Source organism: Crocodylus siamensis, chromosome 5, assembly GCF_052110815.1.
Source record: "Crocodylus siamensis isolate JL-2025a chromosome 5, ASM5211081v1, whole genome shotgun sequence".
Classification (NCBI taxonomy): Eukaryota; Metazoa; Chordata; order Crocodylia; family Crocodylidae; genus Crocodylus; species Crocodylus siamensis.
In genome coordinates, this window is record NC_143399.1 from 136945478 (window position 1) to 136971817 (window position 26340).

Genomic DNA, 26340 nt, shown 5'->3' on the forward strand with positions numbered 1-26340 from the left:
AGGTGATTTGGGGTGCTCTCTCCCAGTGTGTAAATGTGGTGTTCCTGAGTTATTTTCCCAAAACATAAGGCTCTGTAGGCAAGCAGTCAGATCTGAAGGAGTTCATAGGGCAACTACATGAAAAATCATACCAAGTACTAACCAGTTCTGTAGCACTAGGGAACTCTGCTAGGGAAAATGGAAACTAAAATCATAGCCTAAAACGGAGTCAGTGGGGAAAAAATTGAGAGTGAAGAGTATATGAACTTGTACTGAGGAAAAATGTAGGATATTTGGAATATCTGAAGAACTGAATTGGAGAATGCATATGTGCATGGTATGGAATAAAGTTTTCACAGGATGTGGAAGCAACTGGTTGTTGGGTTTGTTTGCAAGGATGGAAGTCATCTGGTTCTGAAACATATACAGCCAGTGCATATAGGGATTGTATAATGGAAAGAACAAAAAGCTTGGGAGATAAGTCTTTGATAAAGCAGATTCAGTTGTCATTTGAGAAGCAACTTGAAATGAGTTTCAAAGAACAAGATGCTGAGATATGTATGAAAGAAAAAGAGCATTAGCTAGCAAAAGGGATTTTGCAGGAGAAAGGATTTGGCTGGTTCTTGTATTCTGCCAAATTCTGAATTCTGTCTATGGGTGCATGAGAATGGTAGCCTGAGGAGCATGAGAATGACTGGGTCACATGAAGGTAAAACTTCAATTAAATGCCTTTTTCTTTTTTAAATATAGAATCTAAGGACTTAGAGTCCTGCTAAAATAATCTAACATACAACTTATTTTTAATTCTGATAGCTCAAGGTGGGTTGTATGTAGCTGGTGACTAAAAGCTCTGAAAAGAGTGTGTTTGGATCTTTATAGTATTTTTCTCTCTCTCCCTCTCCCTCTCCCCACAAGCCATCCCAAAGTGGTTCTTACAATCAAGGTGGTGAGTGAAAGTATTCAGGGATGGCAAAATAATGTTGTGTGGTATTTGGAACACAGTAAATTTGGTATCTTCCATCTAGGGACAACTGTGCTGAATCAGATTTCTCTTTTGGTACAGAAAACCATCATTGACCTTTTCCTTTTCTTTATCTTGTTAAGTGCAACTCCTTGTTATAGAATCATAGATAAGTAGGCCCGGAAAGAACCTCAGGAGCATTAGTCTAACCCCTTGCTCCAAGTAGGATCATGCTTACCTAAAACCATTCTATGCACACATTTTTCTAACCTATTCTTAAAACTGCATGAACAAACCCTTTGCACAACTACTAAGCACAATGCCTCCAAACACCAACAATATCTTAACTTGCTACAGGATGATGATGGCACAGTCTTATGTCACTGTTACTTGTTAAAATAACTTGAAAGATCCTAGGAAGATGACTATTCCTCAACACTACAAAGGAAGAAAAAAAAAACCCCATAGTCATGCCAATCTGACCATGGGGTAAAATTGCTTTCAGATCCCAAACACAGTGGTGAGACTGACCTCCAGCAAAGAAGCAAAATGCTCTTAACCAGGAACATCCAGGTTTTCTAATTCCAGCAGGACCATTGGCACACACCAGTCAATATCCCCAGCCTTGACTGCAACAAACACCTAAAGCTGAGGAAGAAGTCTGTGTGGTGGGGAGAAGAACCCTAGTGCCTGTAGCAAAAGTAGAGGGGAAAGATCCTTCCTAGCACTGTGTGGCAACCAGTAAAGCCCAGAAGCAGGGGAAAATTAAAACACCATTCACTCTGCACTGCAACCTTAGAACTGCAAGCCCTGTAACTAGAGAGCCAAAACTTCCCTTTCTGTCCCCTAGACTCTCTATAAACTGTCTCAGCTCCTTAATGTTCTTTCATAACCAAGCACTTTGTTCAACATCTTCTGATGCTGAGCAAGATCTTCTCTAATTTCCACCCACTCTGCATTGCAGAACTGTTCTTTGGATCTCCAATCAATGCATGTAGTGGGGGGGCTTCCAACTGTGGCTCTTCATGGCAAACTCCAAGCATTGCTACTCGTTGAACATCCCTGTGCAATGATAATCCAACTTTTTCTTGAAAATCTCCAATGAAGAAGATTCCCCAACTTCCCTAAGCAGTTAACTCCACTGCCTCACTGCTCTAACAGTAAGAAGTTTTGGGTTTTTTTCGTATCTAATCTAAACCAACTTTGCCACAATTTCAAGCTGCTACTCCATGTCCTACTCCTTGAAAAGAGGGGAAACACCTCTCTCTTAAACTCCTTTGCCACAAACTGAACATGCTTCTTTTTCTTTCAACCTCTCCTCATGTGGTTTGTCATCCAAGCCCTTTATTATTTTTGCCAGCCACCTTTGGACCCTCTCTATTGTTTCCAAGTCACATTATGCATAATAGTGTAAAATAAAGACTTTCCTAAGGAAAAATCTTCAAGATCACAGGTTTTCACTCAAATTCCAATTGCCTTTGGCCTTTTCTGCCAGCAGAAATATAAGCCAATACAAAAATCCTCACCCTGGTTTTATTGGCTTGGACCCTGGACAGTTTGGAAAGACTAGTTGTCATAGAACAAATTTGAACAGGCATTTATACACTCTAGTCACCTCATAATTCGTTTTGATCTGTAGTATGTGGTTCAGTATTGGTCTGACCAAATGAATATGTGCATGTGATGTTCTAGATGTTTGTGTGTCAAGCTATGACTTTTAGCACCTGGGCTAGAACACAGCAAGGCCCTCGAACCCTTAACTACTGCTTGCGCCCATAACATCTGCATTTTAATAAGAGATCAACAGGAATATATATAAGGTAAGCTTGAGTTATTCTTTGATATTCAGTATCAGAATACTTCCTTGTATAAGGCATCTGACTGGCTCATTTTTCAGTGTGCAAGTTAATAAAGCCTGCTTGGTCAATTTGTGGGAAACATGTGGTCAAGACAATTTCATCGAGTTCCCTGCCTGTCTTCAGCCCTTCAGTTGTTCTGTCTGTAAGTATTCACATGCTCTATTTTGCTCCAGCAAACATTATTTTAGGTCTTGTGGTGATCTTTAAATATCTGAAGGTCAAATTATTCTAAAGGTAATTTGGTTTTTTTGACAATGGGATTCTGTTCTTTCACACCAAGTTAGGACTCTGGTCAGAGGTGGTATAGTTAGATAACTTTTTGGTCCTTGTCTAAGACACCTTACCGCCCCTGTTTTAGAACATTATGATGCTGTATGTAAGACACTCTTCATTTTATAATAAATATAGACAGTTGACTTTTCATGGCATAATACTTCATTTCAGATGAGGATGGGACAAAAATGTATAACACAATAAGAACAGGCAAAATATGTCAGTTTTGCTAAATGAGTAAAATGCAGCAACAAAGAAGCTAATAAAAAGGCTTTCAACAATCTTCAGCAGGAAGAGAGGGAGAGCTAATGGCTGAGGCTCAGCCGTGCCTCTAATGAAGGTGGTGTGTAAACAATACAGAAAATTACATGGGGTCAGTAGACCTTTATGCCAGCTGAACTAGGAGTGGGTTTGTGTCTGTGGCTACATAGAGCTTTATGCCACTGAATACCCGACTATAAACATCATACAAGTCAGGAATGCAAGGGACTGGATAAATGCTGTCTAACTGCTAGAGAAGGTCAGGGTCCCAGACACACTACCCATTACCTGGATTATGCACCTCCCTCCGTATCAGATAGGCTACTGTAAATCTGGACCAAATTGCACTTGAATGGAGACACTTAAGGCATGGAGCCCCAGGACATGTAACTTTCTTCTTTTGTAATTCTGCCTATAGGTATATATGCCTCAATTTTAGGAATAACAATACACATTGTCACCATAACTAGATACCTTCATAAATCAGGGATACAGCTCAGAACATCCCTATTTAAGTATTTTAAATAAACAACAAAATTAAACCAATCAGACTTTGTATCCTACAGTAGTAAAGAGTGAAGAATTAGCCAGTTTGTATATACAGGCAAATGTGTGCTCTAATGTTTCCACTGCATATATTTTCATGTAATAATACATGCTAAAGAAAAGTACAAATCTATTTTCATTATTTCAGTTCATTAGTAACAATGAGGTAGAGTAATTGACCTGATGGTTAAAACAAATAGTTAAAACTAGGGGGGATAACCCCTGACAATATAGCTTATTTACCCAAATCCAAGACAACTTTGAATTTAAGACGACTCCCACAATAACTGGATTCTATACATGGAAAATTATAATTTTGTTATAATTTTCTATTGTATAGACTCTGGTTAATGGAAGGTTGTCTTAAATTCATCCAATACCCCCCTCCCGCCATTGCTGTGTAGGGGAAAGCAACAGCAGAGAGAAAGGGCCACACCCCTGCCACTTGCTCTCCTGCCCCTTGTTGCCCCATGTCTGTGCCTGTCCCCCACTGCCTACCACCCACCACATGCCCATTTGTGCCTGAGCCTGCCCTCACTCCCTGCCCCCCTCACCTTGTGCTCCCCCCTGTGCTTGCCCCATCCCATTCCCTTACCACCCCCAACTCTCTAACTTTTGCTGCAGCTCTGCTCCTCTGGGGCAGTCAGGAGCCATAGCACCCCTGGTCCAGCCCCAGCCTGGCCATGGAGAAGCAGTGGCAGCTCCCAATTGGTCCACATTGGGGCTGGATGGACAGGAATTGGAGCAGAAAGTATGGGGGAAGGGGAGCAGGAGGTGAGGGCAGGCTTCACAGTACAGCAGGGAGGGAGGACAGGTACAGACATAGGGGAGCAAGGGGTAGTGCAGCAGGCTGCAGGTTCCCCCCCCAACCAGTGGTCTCCCACATGCTCCCTCCAGCTGCACATCCCCTCCCTTGCTAAACAAGCCATTCTGGCTTGGGACAGGCAGTGGCTCAGCTCTCTCTTCAACTCCTAGTAGCCCCTAGCCCAGAGCTGATCTGCCATCTGCCCCAGGCTGGTACTTAAATCCAAAGCAAGGCTTTTTTCCCCCATGCTGATTGGTTTTGAGTAAATGCAGTATTTCCCAATACAGAATGCTACAACCTATGTCTGTTTGCTGGGGACTCAGTCTATTGTCTTATGACTCTTAAGTCAAAGGAGAACAGAACTGAACCAGTGGCCAGATGGACAAGAAACTGAAATGGAACTGGTCTGTCTTGCTGAGTTGTCAGTAAAGAGTAATAGTCTTGAAAATTATGTAACTTACTTTATTGCAGAGTGAGACAATGTGATCAGCTCTTTGGCAGTGCAGCTTGAACATCTAACACCTACCAGTGTACTGACAAGAACATTTATGACAGATAAAAGTCACATTAAAAAATGAAAGCAGTTCAAGCTGACTCATTTCAGTAAGTGAACAAAAACACTGGCACCTTTGATAACAGCATGCAGAAGAATCATGTCTTCTGTTCTTTCTTTAACTACCAGTGCAGAGCTGGTGTGCAGTTTTTTTCCCAGCTGCTTGTTTTACGTGACCTGGTTTCAGCAAGGGAGTAAGATACCAGAGAATGCTATAGCAGCGACTGCAGATTATTTGGCTTGTCACAGATGTTAGGAACATTTGCTGACTCTGTATGAAAATGTAGTTTGGAAACATTTTGTTACTTCTTGACAAATAGCTTGAGAACTGGGGGGAGCCATTGAAGTGTGTAGCAATTATATATGACTTCATTGCGCTAGTAAAACTTTAATATAGTTGAATCTTAGACAAAGTCCTGTTCAGCAATGTTACTTCTTAGATCAAAGGACAATGAGTATTGAGCAGTGCCTGTTATCTGTGACAGTACACACATAACATGTAGGAGAAGAACTCAGTGGGAGGGCCTGGAAAGGCAGTTATTCCCTTTCATTACTGCACAATGTGTAAGCCAAAATAATTCCTTAGACCTGTATGCAGATTATGATTCTTCTGGTCTTCAACCTTTCAGGCCTTATTGTGGGGAAAGTTGTCCCTAACCAGTCTGCACAGACTCTGGACAACACTAGCAAGTTAAGGCTCCTGTCTTCTGATTCCTGACCCAGGACTGAGATTTCATGCAGGTTTTCTTAACCCACAGGATCTCTAGCTTTGCTTCCACAAACATGACAGCTGGACACTAAATCTCCCATTCCCCTCCCTTTGTACTTCTAAATCAGACCTGATAATTCATATGGAGCATGTCTGATCTATCCTCCAGAGCATCATCTGTGCAAGTGTACTTTTGAGGTACTTACGTACTGCTGATCCCTTGTCTTGAAATAGGTGTTAGATGTTAGGCAGTGAATGCAGTCGAGACAAGTGTAGTCAGCCCTGTTGTGTACACCACAATGACCCCTTCTCAGGCTCAGATAATAGAATATTGACATGTGACAATAGCAAGGGTTAGATTACATTGGATATGGAGAAGTCTAATGATGTTAATTGTGCAATGCACACCCAAAGGCCCAATATTTAGTGTTCCTCTCACTAACTCATACACCATTGAGGGTAGGGAAGATGTCTGATATATGAAGCAGTCTCTTGTGCATGAAAATCAGTCTCACTGGGATCTTTCTGTGGAAATGAGTACTCACCATTTCAACAGAAATGCTGCTCTCATTGACTTCTATTGTTTTAGTAATCCTCTACAGTCAGTTGCTTTATTCTGTCAGGAGCCTGCTGTCGTACTGGCTGATCTCCATAGTACTGGTACCTGACTCTACTTAATACAGTAGGAGCTGTGGTTATCCTCTTGTGCCCATAAGCATGTATTTATATAATGAAGGCACTATCTTCCCACTCTCTACCACTCCTGAGCAAATGCGGTAAGGAGGTAACCTCTGTCCTGCACACATGCAGTGCTGCTGGACTCTTGGACATAAACGAGCAAGTTGTTGCCAGCTACTTGTTCCAGCCTTGATGGTAGTTTTATCCTTGGTGACTGCAGGAGTGAAGTTATTTGCATGGCCCATTGCCATATATCCAGTCTGCCTCTGTAGATTGCTTATTCAAGATGGCATGGTGCCCAGGAGAGGAACATTGTTGCTGCAGGTATAAAAACTGAAAAAATGCTTACATTTGTGGCAGTTGATGGCCCTTTAATACCCAAAGGGGCCAACAGAGAGCAATGCAATAAGACAGTTCTTTTGGCCCACTCACCATGATGCAGCACTTGCAGAGAACTATATTAGCATATTCAGATGCCTTCATTTTCAAGGGAACAAGATTTTTGTCTCTCTCCATTTAAACCTTTTTTTTTTTTAAATCCTGCCATCATTGCCTTTGATTGTAGCATACGTGTGTAGAGCTAGGTAAGTAGCATTTGTGTGACTGATGTAGACTGTACAGAAATAATATTGATATAATTTCCAGCTTCAGTTCTTCATTCCTTGTTTTTGTCATATATCAGGACACTAACATTATTTTAATATGGTTTTATAATTGTACCTACTGTGTCACTTACTATGCATATCTCTTCTGATTTCTGTGCAGATAAATAGATCATTTATCTTTGCCAGATTGTTTAGTCACTTGTATTGATAAGATATTTAATTTTACCAAATTACAAAAATCTAGGATGATTTAGAGAAGGGCAGTACTGGGATAATTTTATATTTTATAATCCTTAATGAACTAAAGCCCTAAAATGCTGGCTTCCTCCTTGCCATTTTTAATTTTTTTAATGGAGGACAGTTTCCTTCCTTTGTTCACAGTTTACATCATTTAGGAAAATTTAGACCATCTGTAAAACTCTTGTTATTTACTTGATAAAGATTCCTTGAAAATTCAGAAATTTTATTTGAGTAAATAGGGTTCCTTTTTTGAGACAGGAAAGAGCTTCCTAGTACTGCCATCAAAGTACAAGTCTGTGTACATATTGGTAAAGCATGTTTTTTAAACCAGCTAGCAGATTAGTAAAAGGAAAATCTTTTTTTCCATGTTCATTGGATGGGAGCCTCTGGAACTGCGTTTTGTCATTTTGTTCTGGATATGGGTTGTCAGTTGTAGGAACAGTTTTAAGTGTTTTACCCACTTCTTCACATACTATATTTCACCACTATACAGCAATTTACTAAAAAAGTTAATTGCTGTATTATTTTATGGTGACCTTGAGTGTGTTTCATATCTGAAAAAAATGACATTTGGGTTTTCTAATTTAGAAGCACAAAAGAGGTTGAAAGAGACAGCACTAGTACCTGATTCACACACTGAAAAACTACTTACATTAAATTATAGGCTGCTGAAGCTGGAACCAAAGATAACATTATTAGACTTTTGCATTAAATATGATTAATGGGACAAGAGGGATATAGTGCAGGCTACCTGATGTATATACCTTATTTATTTTCATAGGTAAGATTTCATCATTTAAAATCAAATGTGTAGGTGTGTGTATTTCTTCTCTTTCTCCATTTTGTAGGCTTAAAGCTTGCCTTTTAAAATGCTAGCATTTTCTAAAAGCATCTAAGTAAACTGTAGTGGAATTTTGGAAGAAGAGGAACTCTCCTGTCTCCTTTCTCTTTCTGTTCAAGATCTTTAAGGTTCAGGATTGTATAGGATAGTTTTATAACACAAAAAGTCATTGGCAATGGGAAAAGAATTATTACTTACAGATGTGCCTGCTGTTTGCAGAATATACAAAAAAGATAAGACAAAGCAAAAGTAATATTCAAAAAGTACCAAGCCCTCACAGCTTCATTTAGTGACTGGAAAAATATAGAAATTGTGTTTTCCTGTAAAAATACTGAAACCTTGATTCTGCCAGACACTCCTTGGTTTGCATAGCTGCTCATCCAGAAAATGTGTATGTCGCCTAAGGACAGCGATCCTGTTCCACTGAGGATGGCGCACAACCCTCTTCTTGTTTCATTGATAAGCAATATACAACTACCAGAGCACGTAAGCGAGAGACGGGAGCCACCTTCATATAGCCAATAGGAAATGCTGACTTACGGTGGACATCACATGATTCCATAATCTCAAGATCCAAATGGCCCAAAAGGGGAATCCATTTACATAAGCTAGTTTGAAGGAGGGCCACCTAATTATCATTGGTCTAGCAGCCTAGTGGGTGGGGCTCTCACCCAGGAAGTGAAAGACTTGGGTCTTGGGCCTCTGCTCAGGCTGAGGGGATTGAATACACAGCTCCCATTTCTCAGGAGAATGACTTAACCACCAACCAAAGAACTAAACTGTCCCACTGGGTAGAAGGGACTCTAGTCATGGGATTAAAGGGCAAACATACTAGATGGAGCCTGACTGTAAAGCCCAATGAAGCCTGCTTGGAAGGGGAGGAAAAATAGGTTTTTTTCCCAGTGCTATTTGGGAGACATCTCCTAATGATCATTTAATGCAAAATGCATAGACAGCATTGGAAACAAACTCTAGAGCATAGAAAGAAGAGCTAAGGAAATTACAAAGCATACCAGTGATTGACTAAAAGAGGGAAAAGACCATTAGAAAAGTGTATTTTTCACACAGATTTTTAATTTATAGAAGTGTGGGCATAGTAGACATTAGGTGGACAATGAAATCAGTGTGATGAATTGTGATTTCAGTGTTTCCCCTGTATTATAAAAAACCTTGTATCTTATTTTGACACACCAGGTGCATCTACACATGCAATTAATTCTAAGAAATAAACTCTGGAGAAGCTTAAGGTTGAGTAAACTACTCCTGGGCACAGCATCTACATGTGCACCCGGGACAGCAGCAATTTGAGCTGGGGCACAGCAGTTTACACTAGGGCCACTTTCTCTGCTCTGCCCCAGGCAGTGGGTGGTAGTGTCAAGTGGCAGAGGGGCTGGCTGGAGCACAAGGATGATGAAAGAGCAGGGCTAGGTGGCAGGCAGGAATCTGCCCCCCTGCTGCTTGGGCTAACAGGATACAATTTATGCCCATGGTCAGTGTCTATACATGCATTTAATGTCAGTTAATTGCTTTGGGGTGGTGGTAATTGGTTTACTGTGGCCTAATACCATCACACGTATAGGCAGTGACACTTTACTCCACAGCTAATTAGTCTATTCTGCAGTAAAGTGCATGTGTAGATGCCACTGTTACTAAACTATCAGCCAGTAAATCATCTTTTCTCTGCAAAGGTTATGAAAATGGTTTTCACAGCAGTAGTGACATTCCTCAAAGCTTTTTTTCTGAAGTAGTGCAGCACATCTAGCACACTGCTTCCTACACTGACTTCAGTGCAGAGGATCAGAGGTGCCATTTCATAGGAAAAAGAAAAACTTGTAATACATGAAATTTCAAAATAGGAAAACTGATGGGGCAAGAAAATGTAGTTCCTGGGGAATTTTTTGGCAAAGGACAATAAAAACTATATGTGGCATATGGATGCCTTTTAGGCATTGATATGCAGCTAGTTGCTAAAAATACTCACCTGTGCTTTAGGTCTCTGTCCTAGGTGCTAACAGCTTTCTGAGCAAGTAGAAAAGAAGGTAGAACATGAGAAAAGATGTTTGGACCCTTTGAAATATAAAGTGATATGAAAATTCTTTTCCTAATAAGCTCTGAATTTTTTGTTTTTGGAAAAATAAGATATAATGTGCATGTACCTAAAAATGCATGGGAACATTTACAATATTTAACATACACACTGGAAAACTCTTTAAGCGTTTACCAATAAAGATGGTTCTCCATAAGATTTCTGTGTTTTTGCTACCTAACCAACACTGATACATTTTGTGCATTTAAACTTTAATGGATTTTTATTAAAATATATCTGCTAAAAAAGTTATACGGGTGCTGATTGCTGTGGCAGCAGGGTAACTCATTTCAGTGAAGTCAGTTTGTTTACAAAACAGGCATTTTCTGAGTTAATAAATTAATGCCTAGGTATTTAACATCAAAACAACCTCCGAATTCCCTGTCTACCTGGTACAAAAAACACAGCACAGTACACCCTCAATCTGTCTTCCTATGTTTGTCATCCAAATGATTGAATAAAAGGTTTAAAAACACAGATTTCTTCCTTGTGCGTATTTATCCTGGTTCAAAAAACACATTATTTTTCCTCCAAAGTAAAGCATCTTCACTGCAATTAAAAAACTTATGTCATAGGGTTCCTATTTGTAAAAATAATTGTCACAACCTGTCTAATCTCAGTGTATTGACTTGACTCGGGGTCTCTCTCCAAGGAGTGCAATAACACTGTTCTACTGTATAATTCATTTCTTAGGGGAGCAATTTTCAATATAAGGAACAGGAAGTTTTTTGATCCCTGCACTGAAGTAGATCCCAATTTGAGGAATAAGACATTCCTCAAGACTGTCAAGACAACATTGAATTAGGGCAATAATTTAATCCTGATTTTTGACAGAACTGATTACTCAGAATTGTGAGAGAACTTTTACCTGAGACCAAATGTGCTTTACTTTCTACTTTCAGGAAAAATGCCTTGCAGCTCACAGAAGTGGTACTCAGTGACAATGGCAAATGGCAGAGATACTTTCAAAGATGCAGTTGTATAAAAATAAGTGAAATTACCTTTCTGCCTTAGAATAATATCTGTTACTTGTGTATCTGTTGGCCTTTTGCTCTCTCAGAGCTGTTCCTGATCTCCACCTGATGTTGCTCAAAGCCTAACCCAGTACCCCATGTGTTTCCCCTCTGAGGAGGCTCACACATTTCAGAGACAATCAGTTCTCATTCCAGCTGCTTGTATCCTTTCCCAATGACTCAGCAAAGTTTCAGATGCCTTTCACTGGCACTCATCAAAACTATATATATTTGCTAACTGGAAAGCCAAGTAAAATATTGTCCTTAGATTTTTTTAGTCTTATCTTATGTTAAAGGACGGGCAATTAGATATTTTCATCTGAAGTAGTACACTTTATTGTGTACTACTTCAGATGAAATTTTTAAGTGTAACCACATGGGGTGTGCATCTAGTAGCCTTTCATAGAAAGTTTTGCAAGCCTGTGGTATCTAGTTTTCACCCACGTTTAGAAGAATATGAGAACTCCATTTAAATTAAGGTCCAAAGCAGCTGATAACAGGTGGTTTACTTGTCTCCTGCAGGCTTATGTGATGAGATTTCCATTGTATATGTTTAAGGTACTTACATATTTTTCTTTACCCAGGTTCTCTATCAAATCATCAACTTGGCGTACAAGATGTTCATTGAGTTTTAAAAACAAATGACGCTGCATGAAGGAATCAGCATGATTTTGGTACTAAGATGACATGGCACTCCTATGTTCTAGCAGCTGGCTCAGTGCTTCCCTGGTAAGTATATCTTCCATTTTGTTGCCAGAAACATATTCCTGGGGAATCAGTATGGACCTCTGCAAATAGTATTTTTTCTTTTTCAGATAGATTGTGCTTTTAGTAATCAAGTAAGTCTCAGGCATTCCATTCATGGTCCAGCTAATTAGCTATGAGCAATCTGGCACTTCCTTTTTATCTACGACTTAATCTGAGCTAGTTTTTGTTCATTCACTAGCATGTGTAATTCCTCATCGATTTTGACATTTATCAGTTGCATTAACATTTGACAAGTTTCATTTACTCCAGATTTAAATCTTTAAACAGACTAAGTTACTTTATGTAACTTCTGTTACATTAAACTCTATAATTGCCACTTTTTGTGTCTGCACACTCAGTGACCCACATTTGCTGTCACTAGTATATACTCACCAACTTAGTGAGCTTTGTATATACCAATAACATACTCTTTGTTTTTCTTAGGACGCATGTTCTGAATTACTTTTAAAAATCAAGAGTTTATACCTAACTGAGCTTCTGTGTGTGCGCACATATTTACACAGCTTGTATCCGCATATATATGTGTGCATGAGAAAGTACTTAAGATGCTGTAGTGTGATATAAAATGTTACTAGCATAAGTAGCAAGGCTATGAGTGAGTTATACAGGTCATTCCAAATGAAGGCTGTATGTACTACATTATCTAATGCACTGTGTACATGCCACTGAATTTACAGGAAAGTGTTTTTTTTAAATGTTTGAGAAAATTATTTGCCATTACTGATTGGAAGTAATTGCATATCCTTTCCCCTGCAGAGTCAGCTGCTTTGCTATCATGAGTTAGGATGCAGAAGAGACAGGAAATATCCAAGAGATTAAAAACTTCTGAACTTACCTAAAATAGCGTTTAGAGACATCCTGATACCCCAGTTTAGCATCTGCTCTGTTGGCCCCTTTTGAGACGAAAAACAATAACTTTGGGCACGTTTACATGTCACTGTACAGCAACGTTGCTAGAGTTGCTACCTTTTGGAAATACTAAAGCAGCAGTTCCCAATGTAGGGTTGTGACCCAAATGAGGGTCATGGGAGCAATGCTGGTGGCGCCACACACAAAGGATGAGCTGTGCTGTGTGCCGGAAGCTCCCCCACCCTTACCCCTAGGCCACTGCTGCACTCCACTCCCAGCAGCAGGTTACAGCAAAAAAAGGGTTAGGAATCACTCTACTAAAGCATGGTACAGTACAGGTAGTTACTGCCCCGTGCACATAGTGTATGTTTAGATTTTGCTGCTACATTGCCACAGTGCTGTACTATAACTGGGGAGTGTACTGCCATGGTAACATAGCTGGCAATCACATGTAGACCCTCATGATCACTATATTGCTGTAGTGTACTGCATGGTGACATTGTGAATTGCCATGTCACTGTCGGGTGATATGTAGATGTGCCCTTCATGTTCATTTTAAATGGTACAAAAACTTTGGTTTCAAGAATAGCATGTTCATGAGATGCTGGGCCTTAAATCTTTCACTGATTTGGGGACAAGTATACACCATACACAGGAAACCTAAAACTCGTGTAATTTGGTGGAAGAGAGAAAACTGAATGTTTGGTGCCGAGAGGGTAAAACACCTCTGCTGGACTGATTTATAAGGACAAATGTTGCAGCTGCTCAGAAAATAATGAATAGAATATAGCTGGATTATGAGGACTGAAGTGCAGTTTGTTACCTGACAGTTGAGGGAAATAGGAATGGAGGCGTTTATTATCACAGAAAAGAAAGAAACATTCACAATAGTGAAAAAAGGTTTGCATTTTCTTTCCAAATCTGAAGAAAATTCCTTTTTAACTTCCTAAAACTGCTTGCATATGGCTGAGATTAAGCAAGGGAAAATTATTCCCAATGGGAAATGCTTGAAAAGTATTTTTATAAAAGAAACTTTTTTGTGACCTTATCTGGGCATTGGTGGCAGATAGCCCATATATAATGATTCTGACATATGCATAGATAAGTCTGCACTTGGATTTCCAGTTGAACAGATTATTTAATACTTGCACTAAGTAATACTAGTTCATGCTGAGATCTCATCAGATACTGCAAAACTAAAACTAAAACTGATTAATGAAATTGCTATGGAAACCGATGAAACTGCATGATGTGGTGGCTGTGATTTTACAGATGGCACCCCTCCATCTAAATCAGTCCTGTACCAATGCATCAGCCTGCATTCTTAGAGAGCATTGTACTGTTGAAAGTGCCATACCTTGGTTGGGAGCTAACATGAAATCCCTAATTATGTATGGTCATTAATGGTCATTTTGCAGGTTTCTTAACAATTGGTCTCTTGGCCTCATTTTAGTTTAGGTAACTATCTTGCCTACCTGCTCTCTGACCGGAGAGTCAAATGAGTGTGGTATTTTTATGCACATCCTCTTGTGACCTCTTATGAAGTGTCACTCTGTGCTGTTAAACCATTGCTGGATTCTCCTCTAAGAGGCGGCAGCATTTAAGTGTCAGCATGCACACACACATGCAAATTCAAAAGCCTTGCCAGGCTTTGCTTCTACAAGGTACTTAAATACTGTATGCTCATGAGCATGCCTGCTTAAAGCTGGGCATATACCTAAGTACCTTGTGGAATTGGTACCTAGGTTTTCTGAAAATGCAATGGCTTTATCTGTCACTATAGAATCTCATCTGGAAACAGTTAATAAGATGGTTTTATGCACTCATTGCAAAAAATTTCCTATAGCTACTCTCTTTACAGACTGTTCACACTGCCTTGATTTTTTTACTATATGTTACTAGCATCTGTGTATAGTGCAGCTATAATGCCATTTTACAAGCAACTGCTCATGTCTGGATATTGGACAACTCTCTAGGTAGTGGGAAACAAGTATGTGTCTTAACTTATTTTTGCTTGCTCAGACAATTACCCTATGATCTGTTTTAATCAAAAATGCTACATCATCTCCAGAGTTTCTATTTGTTTTTCAGTCTGAGAATTATGGTGTATTAGACATTTATAAACTTTGGTAGAAATAATTTGGACTCAAGTCCAAATATGCTTCTTCTATTGTATATACTCTCCTCTCCTTGTATACCATAAATTTGCTATGCAAAAGGTGTTTGTACACTTTGTTTTGGAGCCTAGAAGTCCATTAAATGCATCAAACATTCTCTGATCTCCTTCTTAGAGCATTAAAAACAGCTCTCTGCTTCTCAGCTTTCACATGGCTTTATTTGATTGGTGGGAAAATACCTAACTTACCAAAGACAAAGTACACTCTACTATTTTTGTTAGAGCAGTTAACCACTGAGTCAAGTCATATCTTGGTTTTCTCTAATATGTAGGTGTGAAGGCCAAAAAACTTTCTGCATAATACTGGCTACACGATTATATTTGAACTTGGCATTTTTTTGCAATGAGTTCCTACATTTGTAAAACAACTCTGGCTGCACTTATGTTCAAGCTATTATTATTATTATTATTATTATTATTATTATTATTTAGATGTCATCTGCATGAGACACCACTTTACATACTGTTTTGACCCCCCTGCAGATTCAAGTGAACAGATGTTGTTGCTTTTAAGATGGCTAGCTGTGTTAGTGACACCTCAGTTTATGTTTCTATCTAATAACCATCCAGCAAGGTCAGGGTTCCCATGTGGTTCACTCAGCTGGTTGACAGAAACTCCATTTGCATGAGAGTGAGCTAACATTGATAGGCTCAGAGGAACTCAGAAGTTATTGCAGCCCCCTTGACTGAGAGATGCTTCCTCTTTTTCTTACGGGCTTGTAGTGTGGGGGGTCCGGTTTCAATCTGCAGTTGCTTTTGCAGAACTCAGTCCTGCAGTGCGTTTGGCTCCCTTTCCACTGTTCAGTACCTCAGTTTTAGTAAAATCAAATGTTGCATGGGGATGGGTGTCCTAGTTATAAGTGGCTAGGTCAACCTAGCCTTTTGGGGAAAGAAGTCTGTAACATAACCAGAATCTTATGTTGGCTGGACAAAATTGTCAGTAGATTGCCAACCTGATGAGAACACACATGGTGGCACAGCTACAAGGTCTTAGTCAGTGTGTGCCAGGGGAATGGCCCTATAAATGTCAGATGGAACTTTTGAGGAGAGAACATATGCTGTTCCTGCAGCGAAGAGAGTAAGATCTGCCACCTTTCTAGTGAAAAACAGGAAAAGTGGAAACCAGATCTGTAACAAGGATCTCTTTCTCCCTCCTTAGCCATGGGACCAGCAGAAATTTTGAGTGGGCACACCAAGATACAATGTTACTATATAATCTTAACCTAATGTTTCCCCCAATCTTATAACAGATATAATTAACTTTTAGTGAGTTACTGCCGAAAGTCTTTGTGAACGGGTGGATTGTTTGACACGGGGAGTTTGCATGAGGCAGGCCAGAATGTGTAAACTAACTGCATATAACATAAGAGAGAGGGGGTGGCACTCTCCTTAGCAATCCAGTGAGGAGATGCTGTACCTCTGCAGTAGAGAAGTGCCCACAGTGTATTCATGTAGGGATACTGCATCTTGTTTGCTGGATAGAATTAAAATCAGTTTATTTGAAGCAACTGCTATCCAGAGCCATGGCATCTGGGTTCTCTTTTACTTAGCCATACCTCTTCTTAATTTGAGGGTTACTAGCCCTATTTAGGTTTTGTCTCTCAATAGATGACATGAGAAATTATTTATTACCAGGAATCCTGTTTTTCTGTTTAAAAACCCAAAATTCTCTGATTTTAAAAATGTGGGTTTTTGCAATTACAACAAGGCTTAAAGGCCTTTACATATATAGGTATCAGATGAACACAATGTTTTATTGATATATTTACAGTTTTTAAGCAATTTAGAAGCCTATCAGTGCCTCAATCACTATAATAAAATACATTCTAAATACCTATATATTTTGGTGCTTGATTTTTGGGTTTTGTATCATAGAAAATCAGAGCTCTCCCTGCCCCCTTAGCTCACCAGGATGTGGATCCAGTTGAAGGTGTTTCCATAGCTGCTTTGTGGCACTGAGCAGCACTTACATGCCAGTGCCCTGCCCCTGTCATTGCCCCTCATTTCCAACCCACAGTCCCCACAGCCCTGCCAGTGCCCTTCACTCGGGACCTGGAGTTCCCCCCCTCTCACCATCTTTCTTATACACACACCTCCCCCTGTTGCCACCCCCAGCCCGTCACACACACACATAGATCCTGCTGCCACCTCCACCACTTCCCCTGACTCCCCAAGTGGTTCTTGGGACCAGGATCTCCGTGGGGTGAGCAAGGCTGACAAAGCCCTGGGTTGGGCATGGCAGAATGCAGGCTAGCCATACCAGTCCTCTTCTCCCCTCACTGTGCCCTGCTGTGCAGTGCACCCCCAGCCACTGCCTCCCAACAGACCTGCCAGCAGCCACAGGCCACACTGAGCTGCTGCCACTGCCACCCCAGCTGGGCAGCTTCCTGAGCCCCAGCCCAGCTGGGATGAGCCACAGCAGAATGAGGCAACCCACACCTGCTCCAGCTGTGGACCGCAGAGCAGGACAAGGTGATTGCCACCCACAGACCTCTGCCCATCCCCCCCCCATCACCCTGTCAGCTCTCCCTGCTGGTCCCAGCCCCCTGGCCACATGACCTTCACTGGATACACTGCCCCACAACCAGCCCTTCTGGAGGGGGTCCCCAGCTGCCCCCCCCTCACCCCTGGGGCTCAGCCCTCAAAAGCCCTACTTACCCCAATGGGTGCAGGAGGGAAAGTGAGTCTGAACCAGCCCTGGCAGACTCAGATTCTCAGGCCCTGCCTGCTCCAGACAGGGCTTACGATTTCCTGCCCTTTAGCAAGTGGCTGTCACAGGCTGGAGCTATGCCAGTCTGCAGGAAGCTGTTTGCAAAAGGGGAAACCCGCTTCAGAGGCAGAAACCTGTGTTTTTCTCGTTTAAAGGGAAAAGCCACATTTTACTATGGGAAATAGAAAACCTGGATCCCTGTGTATTATTTGTGTAATAGAAACACCAAGCATCCCCAGAAATAATAAGGTCCTCATTGCTCTAGGAGGGGAACCAGACCAAGAGTGGAAAACTGACTTGTCCAGAATCATAAAACCAGGTCAGTAGACCTCTGAATCTGTCCATTGATCCACATGCTCTCTCTCTTTTCTTGTGGCTTGAGGAAAAGCTCTTGAGTTCCCTGATTTGTAGCCTAGGCATTCTTTCATTTGTCACTTGTACATTTCCTCTGTATCCTGTCCTGCTTCTGTGTGGTAGTAAACGAAGGAATTGGAACAAGTTACTTGCAAGACATTAAATAATTCAGTTAACTCTAAGGATGGGTGTTATCCTGGCCCCAGCCTCAGTTCTTATATATTTGGATAACTTTTTCTCAGTCTCTTTTAGTCCTGTGGAAGAAAGTATTTGATCACATATCTGATTCTAAATATATAAGTCATCAAGGCTCTTTGTTTGAGTAAAGCCCACAAGAGACAGCACGGATGTTCTTTTTCCTTTCACTTTATGGTCAGCTGTTCTGTCAAGTTTTGAGGGTTGGTTTGGGGTATCTTTTTATTTGGGGGGGGTGTTTTTCTAATCTGGGAGGAAAACCCTTGTGAGGGGACTGTAAGCCAGCAGTCACAAGCAGTGTTGCTCAGTTTCAACTTTCAGTTTCGTTCAGGCTTCCTAAGTCCCCTGGTAAGGTCTTTCCTGCATTGTAGTGAACATTTTACTTCCTATAGTGGCAAATGTTAATGGAGTAATATAGTCAAGTTATGCATCTGTGTCACATGTCCTCATGTAAATAGGCATTCTCCTAAGATTATGTGAGAAGCAGGGAAACTTTTCAGGCATGAAGACAAGGGAAAAGCAGATGGAATACAGTGAAAATGGTAATTGGCACCATACATGTCTGGCTTCTCAGACCCATCAGATTCACTTAAAAGAGTGATAGCTGTGCAAGGAAGGGAGAGGAGGAGAAACTGGTTACAGGACCATCCAGCAGGAAAATGGAAAGATTCAGAAAAAACGTTTTCTATTACAGCCTGTCAAAAGTGAAACCTGACATATAGCTGCAAAAGAGAACACTGAATTTCCCTTTTTTTTTTGCAAATTGAAGTTTCTATGCATGGATTACAGTTGCGCTGGCATTGGATAGCACCTGATAGATGGCAAGTGCTCATAGGTGCTACATGCTAATTATTATTTGTTATATGCAATGTCATCCTTATTTTCTTCGGGAGTAGCAATGAGAATTTTTTTCTTCAATCTCGGATTTACATCTTTATATATCTCCTCTCACTTCTTTCTCACTTAAAATTAGGAGGTGTGACTGTTTGCTTTTGGAAACTATTATTGTCAATCTTAAATCTGCATTATTTTTCCTAAATTATGTAAAGCTATTTCATAGATTTCATAGACATTAGGGCTGGAAGGGACCTCGGGAGATCATCGAGTCCAGCCCCCTGCCCAAAGGGCAGGAAGTCAGCTGGGGTCATAGGATCCCAGCAAGATAAGCATCCAATTTACTCTTGAAGGTGTTCAATGTAGGTGCTTGAACCACCTCCGCTGGCAGACTGTTCCAGACCTTGGGGGCTCGGACAGTAAAGAAATTCTTCCTTATGTCCAGCCTGAAACAGTCTTGCAGGAGTTTGTGACCGTTCGACCTTGTCATCCCTTGGGGCGCTCTGGTGAACAGACGTTCCCCCAGATCCTGGTGGTCACCCCTGATAAACTTATAGGTGGCCATCAGATCACCCCTGAGCCTGCGCTTTTCCAGGCTAAAGAGTCCCGTGGCTCTCAGCCTGTCATCGTAAGATCTGTTTTCCTGACCTCTGATCATGCGCGTGGCTCTCCTCTGGACTCTCTCAAGCTTCTCCACATCCTTTTTGAATTGTGGAGCCCAAAACTGGATGCAGTACTCCAGCTGCGGCCTCACCAAGGCCGAGTACAAGGGGAGAATGACGTCCTGGGATTTGGTCGAGAAGCATCTATGGATGCACACCAGCATTTTGGTCGCTTTACTAGCCGCAGCATCGCATTGGAGGCTTATGTTCATCTTGTGGTCAATGATGACCCCTAAGTCTTTTTCTTTTGTAGTGCTAACCAACGTAGCACTGCCGAGCCTATAAGGGTGCTGCAGGTTTTTCCTCCCAAAGTGGAGAACCTTGCATTTTTCGGTGTTAAACACCATGAGGTTCTCGTCTGCCCATTTGCTGACCTTGTCCAGGTCAGCCTGGATCACCCACCTATCTTCTGGCGTGGATGCTTTGCCCCAAGTTTGGTGTCATCGGCAAACTTGGCCAGTCCACTCCTGACTCCAATGTCCACATCGTTAATGAAGATGTTGAACAGTATGGGTCCCAGGACAGAGCCTTGAGGAACCCCACTGGTTACAGGGCACCATGATGAGTGACTGCCATCAATCATAACCCTCTGGGTCCGACCACGAAGCCAATTTCCCAGCCAGCGGATAGTGGTGGAGCCAAGGCCACAACTGGCCAGTTTGGCCAAGAGGTGATCATGAGATACCAGATCAAAAGCTTTTTTGAAGTCAAAGTATATGACATCGATCTCTTCTCCCTTGTCCAGGTGATAGGTCACCTGGTCATAGAAGGAAATGAGATTGGTCAAACAAGACCTACCCGCAACAAACCCGTGCTGGCTGTCCCTTAGAACGTTAGCCTGGGCCAGTCCCTCAAGGATGGCCTCCTTAATAAACTTTTCTAAGATCTTCCCCAGGATAGAAGTCAGGCTAATGGGCCTGTAGTTAGCCAGATCCACTCTCCTCCCTTTCTTAAAGATCGGCACCACATTGGCCTTCTTCCAGTCTTCTGGCACTACACCAGAGCGCCAGGAGTTTTCAAAGATCCGTGCCAGGGGCTGGGCTATGACACTCGCCAGCTCCTTGAGTACCCTGGGGTGCAGGTTGTCAGGGCCAGCTGACTTGAAGGTATCCAGCTTCTCAAGCTTCTATTAAATGCATGGAACATGAACAATACCAAGTATAATGGAAGACTGGATTGGGCCTCACTTTACATGGTATTGCACATCAGCCATTATTTATTTTCATATTTTATCCCATCTGGGAAGCCAGATGAACTCAAGGAAATGCTGCACACTGGTGTCTCTCAAAAATCCAGGGGAATCACTAATTGCATTTAGATTCCATAAGTATAGGCATTGTTTCCAGTGACGGCCCATGTTTCTTTTGAATTTAAATGAGCTATTTCAGATACCCATAAGGGTAAATACCTCCAATGTAAAATCAGAAATGTTTCTTGCATTTCACTCCCCAGTCACATGGAGGGGAGGGAATCACATTCAAACCTAGGACAACAGTTCCTTCTCCTACCTACTTCTACCTATCCCTCGTGAAACACCTTTGTTGCAGGGAATTGTTGTTGCCTAGGTATGCCATCTTAAGGCTAGGCCAAACTTTGGAATATTTCAGCTTGTTACAAAATCCTGAAGGTCCTTAGTTAAAATGGAAACAGGGAAATCAGAATGGTAGCAATATTATGTAATCTCTCAGATTATGTTCCATTCAGTGGACTTCTACAGAGAGCAGTACTGCTGAACTTCAGGTTCTATAAAGAATTGCTATGAAATATTTTGCATGGGTTGCATTAGAAGGATCTGACCCACCACATAACTTTTAAACATTTTCTATGTGACATCAAAAGGCATTTGACCATCAGACAGGAGGAGCACTGCTGTAAACAGTAGCAGCGTTCTGAATCTAGCTGTTTTTTTGGAAGAATAAAAAAAAAGAAGGAAAGAAGAGAAAAAGACTAATGATTTAAAGAATAACTCACTAGGGCTGTAAACAGACATTTGCAGTTGTCTTAGAAGAAAGTCTTTTGTCCCAGAATCCTACAAACATACAAGTCCACTGTCTTACTTCAAGTCCCTTTGACGTATGCAGGATAAAAAGTACTAACGCTTTTCCTAGGAAGTGGCTGCATGCATATGTAAGTTTAATTGCATCTCTTCATAACCTAAGAAAGTCTCGCATTCTAAAAATACCCAAATCTCTCCTACGTTGAGAGCCTGTTTCGTGCAAATGGTAAAAATGAGGCCTGTGGGGCTTGTTGCCATAATAGCATTCACCCTCTGGGTTCTGGAGATGCACGGACAAGCTACTACGCTACCACTTGAAGGTGGGTTGTCTGGCCTGTAGGGCCAAATGAATTAAACGCGTATGGTCTACACAACAGGGCTATTAGCCTTTTAATTATAGCAGCATTGCAACAGCAACCAGGCCCTCCGGTATATCTGCAGTTTTGCTGCAAGAAGAGTTTAATACTGTCAGATAAACACTGGCTCCCCTGAGTGACTTAAGTCTTGCTGACAGCAGCCTTCTGCCAGTCAAGTGAGGACCCCACCCATGGTGTTGCCAGCCAAGCTAGATTGGCTACAGGGTGCAATCTTTTTATACCCTTAGGTAATATAGCCATGATGGCTGAACTTTGACATGTAGGCAAGGCCTAACTTGCATCTTACAAGGAATTATTGTTCTTTTGACCCTGAAAATAGGAGTGAATGGATGTTTTTCCCAGCCTGCTCCCAAAGACACAATCTACAGTGGTTTGTAGAATCCAAACTCACCTCCTGTCTTCCTAGGTTATAGTTTTATTAAGAGTGATACTGTGTAATTTCAGGTTTAGCCTTTTCCACAGGATGTGGGCTGCCCCTGGATTCCTACTTTCTGGTTGCTCAGCCCATAACCTGAAACCTCTGTCTATTGAAGACCCATTCCCTTGTCCCTTATGGCAGGATGGTATAGTGATGCACCTGACTGTCAGCAGTACCTATTTAATATTCCACATCAGAATGAACACTAGCTAACACAGTGAGGTATTTCAGTTATTCCTGTTTCAAAGAGTGAAAATAGCTGATCTTTATTTATAACACTTTCAACTGTACAGGGAACAGTAATTATATGCATTTTCAAAAACATATATTGTAGCTTAACTTGCATTATAGCTTTCTGTGCATCATCTGTGAGTTACACCTCAGTCAATAGTCTCACAGTATTAAAGCATTAACTGTATGAGCCAGAGAGAGGTAGAACTGCAAATCTACTCTGTCAGGATGTATCAGGCTCCATTTTGTAATCAATGGTTTATTTATTAAACAATCAAAAATTGTGCAAGCCCCATAGCCAAAACAGGCTGGAGCTCTGCTCAGATATTTCATCTGAATCAATGAAAGTAATCATCTGCTTTACATCAGATACTGAATCAGTGCAGGTTCTGGAATGATAAATGACTTTATTATCTGTATGGAATCGACTTGAGATAACTGAAGCACAGAGGCTTGGTGTTAAGAATACTCTAAATTCCTATACACTTGCACTTTCATTTTTCAATTCCGTTTTCTATTTTTCTCCTTTTGCTCTGGCTGTGTGAAGCAAATTAGAGTATTTAACTCTGCAGTGAGTGGGTCTAGTGTAATTAGCAAAAAGGTTAGTGTAACAGGACAAAAGGAATCTACTGAAAAACAAAATGAAAGCCAATAGCAATTATTCTGGATTTATTCAAGATGAATATAACTGTCTCCTCTGAACACTGTGGAAGCATTGCAGGCAGATTACATTCCATCAATTTGGCTCAGCTGCCTCACCAATCAGGAGGGAACAGTGACAGCTTGCTCTAATGAAGTTTGTGTCATTCAAGCAAGATATATTTCTGTAGTTCAACCAGGCAACTTTCAGCTAACTCTCTGGCTGTGTAAACAGGACTAACGATGCACCATTTAATCCACAAAGAGAGAGCAGATATGTCACATTTCAAACATACTAATGGTGAAAGAGTTGTTGCCACTTTGCTGGTTTCAACTTTTAACTTCTCTAAAGCATATTTTACTTTAATGATAGCAGGAGCACAGCTTTGGCAAAACCTGTAACTCTACAGGTGAGACGATACTTTAAGGAAAAAAAGGTAACTTTTCTTCTTCAGCCGTTGTTAGTGCCACTGACCTTTTGATTGGAAGCAAATGTCAACAGATTGCAGAATTTGAAAATACTTGGCAATATTCTTTTATTTTTGAATTAGAAAAAGACACTCAAGTATTCTCACTTCCCTATAATTTTTTTTGTGGGACCATAGGATACTGTTCCTTGTTTGTGAAAACTAAACTAAAATGATATTTCTTTTTTTTTTAATTGGGACACTTGATCTTTTATTTTTATTTCCTCCTAGAGGATGAGGCTCTTGTGTCAGGAGTTCTTTTATTTTTTTGGTTTGATCCTAAAGCTGGCCAGGTGTTTGATAAAGAGGTGGTCTTGCCTGAGCCAACATATAACAACTGAATTTAGTCTCTAAAAACTGAATGAAAACTCGGCTTCAGGGATATTTTCATAGCCAAAAGTATTCCTGTTGGGAGTCCCCAGTCTTTCACTACTTATTCACTTAGGTGACAAAGGTGTGAAGTTTCTAAGATAGGTGCTTCTTTTCATTTAGCAAGTCTATTTAAAATAGAATAAATTAATACTGGGCAGCCATGGACATGGAAAGTTGCTTTTATTGTTGGTAATTCTTACAGGACTTCTGATCCAGAGGCCACAAAATTCAATGGAAAGACTCTCATTTTCAGGGATCAGACTTATTAACATTATGAAATACATTTAAACCACTAGTGTAACTTCATTGTTCTTGCACCAGGAATAAATTAGGCTTGAGGATTTCTTAATAGTAGCTATATACTCTGCATATTGTGTGAGGTCTGTTGTTACATAATCAGGCTTTAGTGGATTAGAGAGCTTACTATGAGCAGTAGCCTTATCTAAGACAGTTTCTTTAGAAGAATAGTTATGGGTTTATAAAAACCTGTATGTTCTGTGTTAGAACAGCATTAATACATCACATGTAAGTGATAGCAGCACTTCATGTATGCTTTATCTCATTTATGCCCCCTGTTTACAAGAGCCTATGTAATTCCCAAATTATTATTACACAAAACTATCTACTGTAGCAACAGTACACCATCTGTAAAGCAGATCCTACAGAGAATGTGTTGTGTGATGTACGTACCTCGTATAAACTTCATATACTATTAACAGAACTATATTCCAACTAAATCATTTGTGCTGTGTCGCCAAAAAATTCACTGGAGTTATAATGCACTGGCCCAAGTTGGTTCTTTGTATGAAAATAATGCAGTAAACCATACGTGTTTATACATTTTATCTAACAAGTTCTATCCATAATAATGTGTATTCAGGCACTTTCTCAAACAGAAAAAAGGTAATTTTTTCCGGAAATTTGATTTTGTATGGGTTCACTAAATCGACCAACTGTTGCTGCCGTGTCTAACTTCCACTTTATCTCTTATTTCTTCCACTCCTTGAAACGATTCTCATGGAGGTCTTGGAGGTGCTAAAGTGACATGCCTGATCCATTGCCACCAAGCTCTCCAGCTCAGTATATGAAGGGAAGAGTATGTGAGGACAGCAATAGTGATTTTCTCTCTTTGATTCATAAGTTCATTTTTAAAACAAGGTTGTTGCTCATTTGACGTGAGGATTTCTCCCCATCTTTGCAAAGTGACTGAAGCACAAGGATGGCAGTTAGGAGACCTACTTCTACCTCAGGCTCCATCACTGGCTTGCCATGTAACCGTGGGCAAGTCACTTAACTTCATCATACTTCGGGTTCCTCAGCTGTAAAATTAATATAATAGTTACTGTTCTCTGACTTGCTCCTTTCTGTGTGTGCAGAGAACATTATTTGATATCTGTATTATTTGCTGATGCACAGCTAGATTAGTTATGTTTATGGACATAGGTAATCTTTCCACCTTTCCAAGAGGGAGGAAGGTTCAGAAGGTCAGGAATTCATTGTCTGCCATTGCTCATGGATGATAGGCCCATGAACAGGACATAAAGAGCAGCCCCTTTAGGACCATGAACAGGACATAAAGAGCAGCCCCTTGACTGGCAGATCTGTTGTGTGTGATTTTGAAGGGAAGCCTTTTTGGAAGAGCTCCTTCTGTCCATATAGACTGCGACCCCTGAGTGGCAGGGGCAATTACATACCTGAAATGGCAGAGAGATAATAAATGTTTACTCGGCATGATGTCAGCTGTTACAAAAACATACTCCCAGATGGCAGCTCTGAATAAAATCATTTCTGTATAAAAAAACAGCATTTTCAAGGTTCTTTCTAAATTTGCACATGCTGTTTTGCTTAAGGCATATAGAAGTTCAGATGTTTAATACAAAACA

The 26340-nt window shown here is 40.8% G+C and overlaps 1 long non-coding RNA gene across 1 annotated transcript in view; it reads left to right on the forward strand.

Annotated features, from left to right (window-relative positions):
- The window catches only part of LOC149864654 (uncharacterized), a 96859-nt gene that overhangs the window by 39085 nt on the left and 31434 nt on the right, over nucleotides 1-26340 (forward strand). Inside the window, exon 3 of the long non-coding RNA XR_016442584.1 lies at nucleotides 11994-12138. This is a non-coding gene — a long non-coding RNA (uncharacterized LOC149864654). The remainder of the gene's footprint in view (nucleotides 1-11993; nucleotides 12139-26340) is intronic.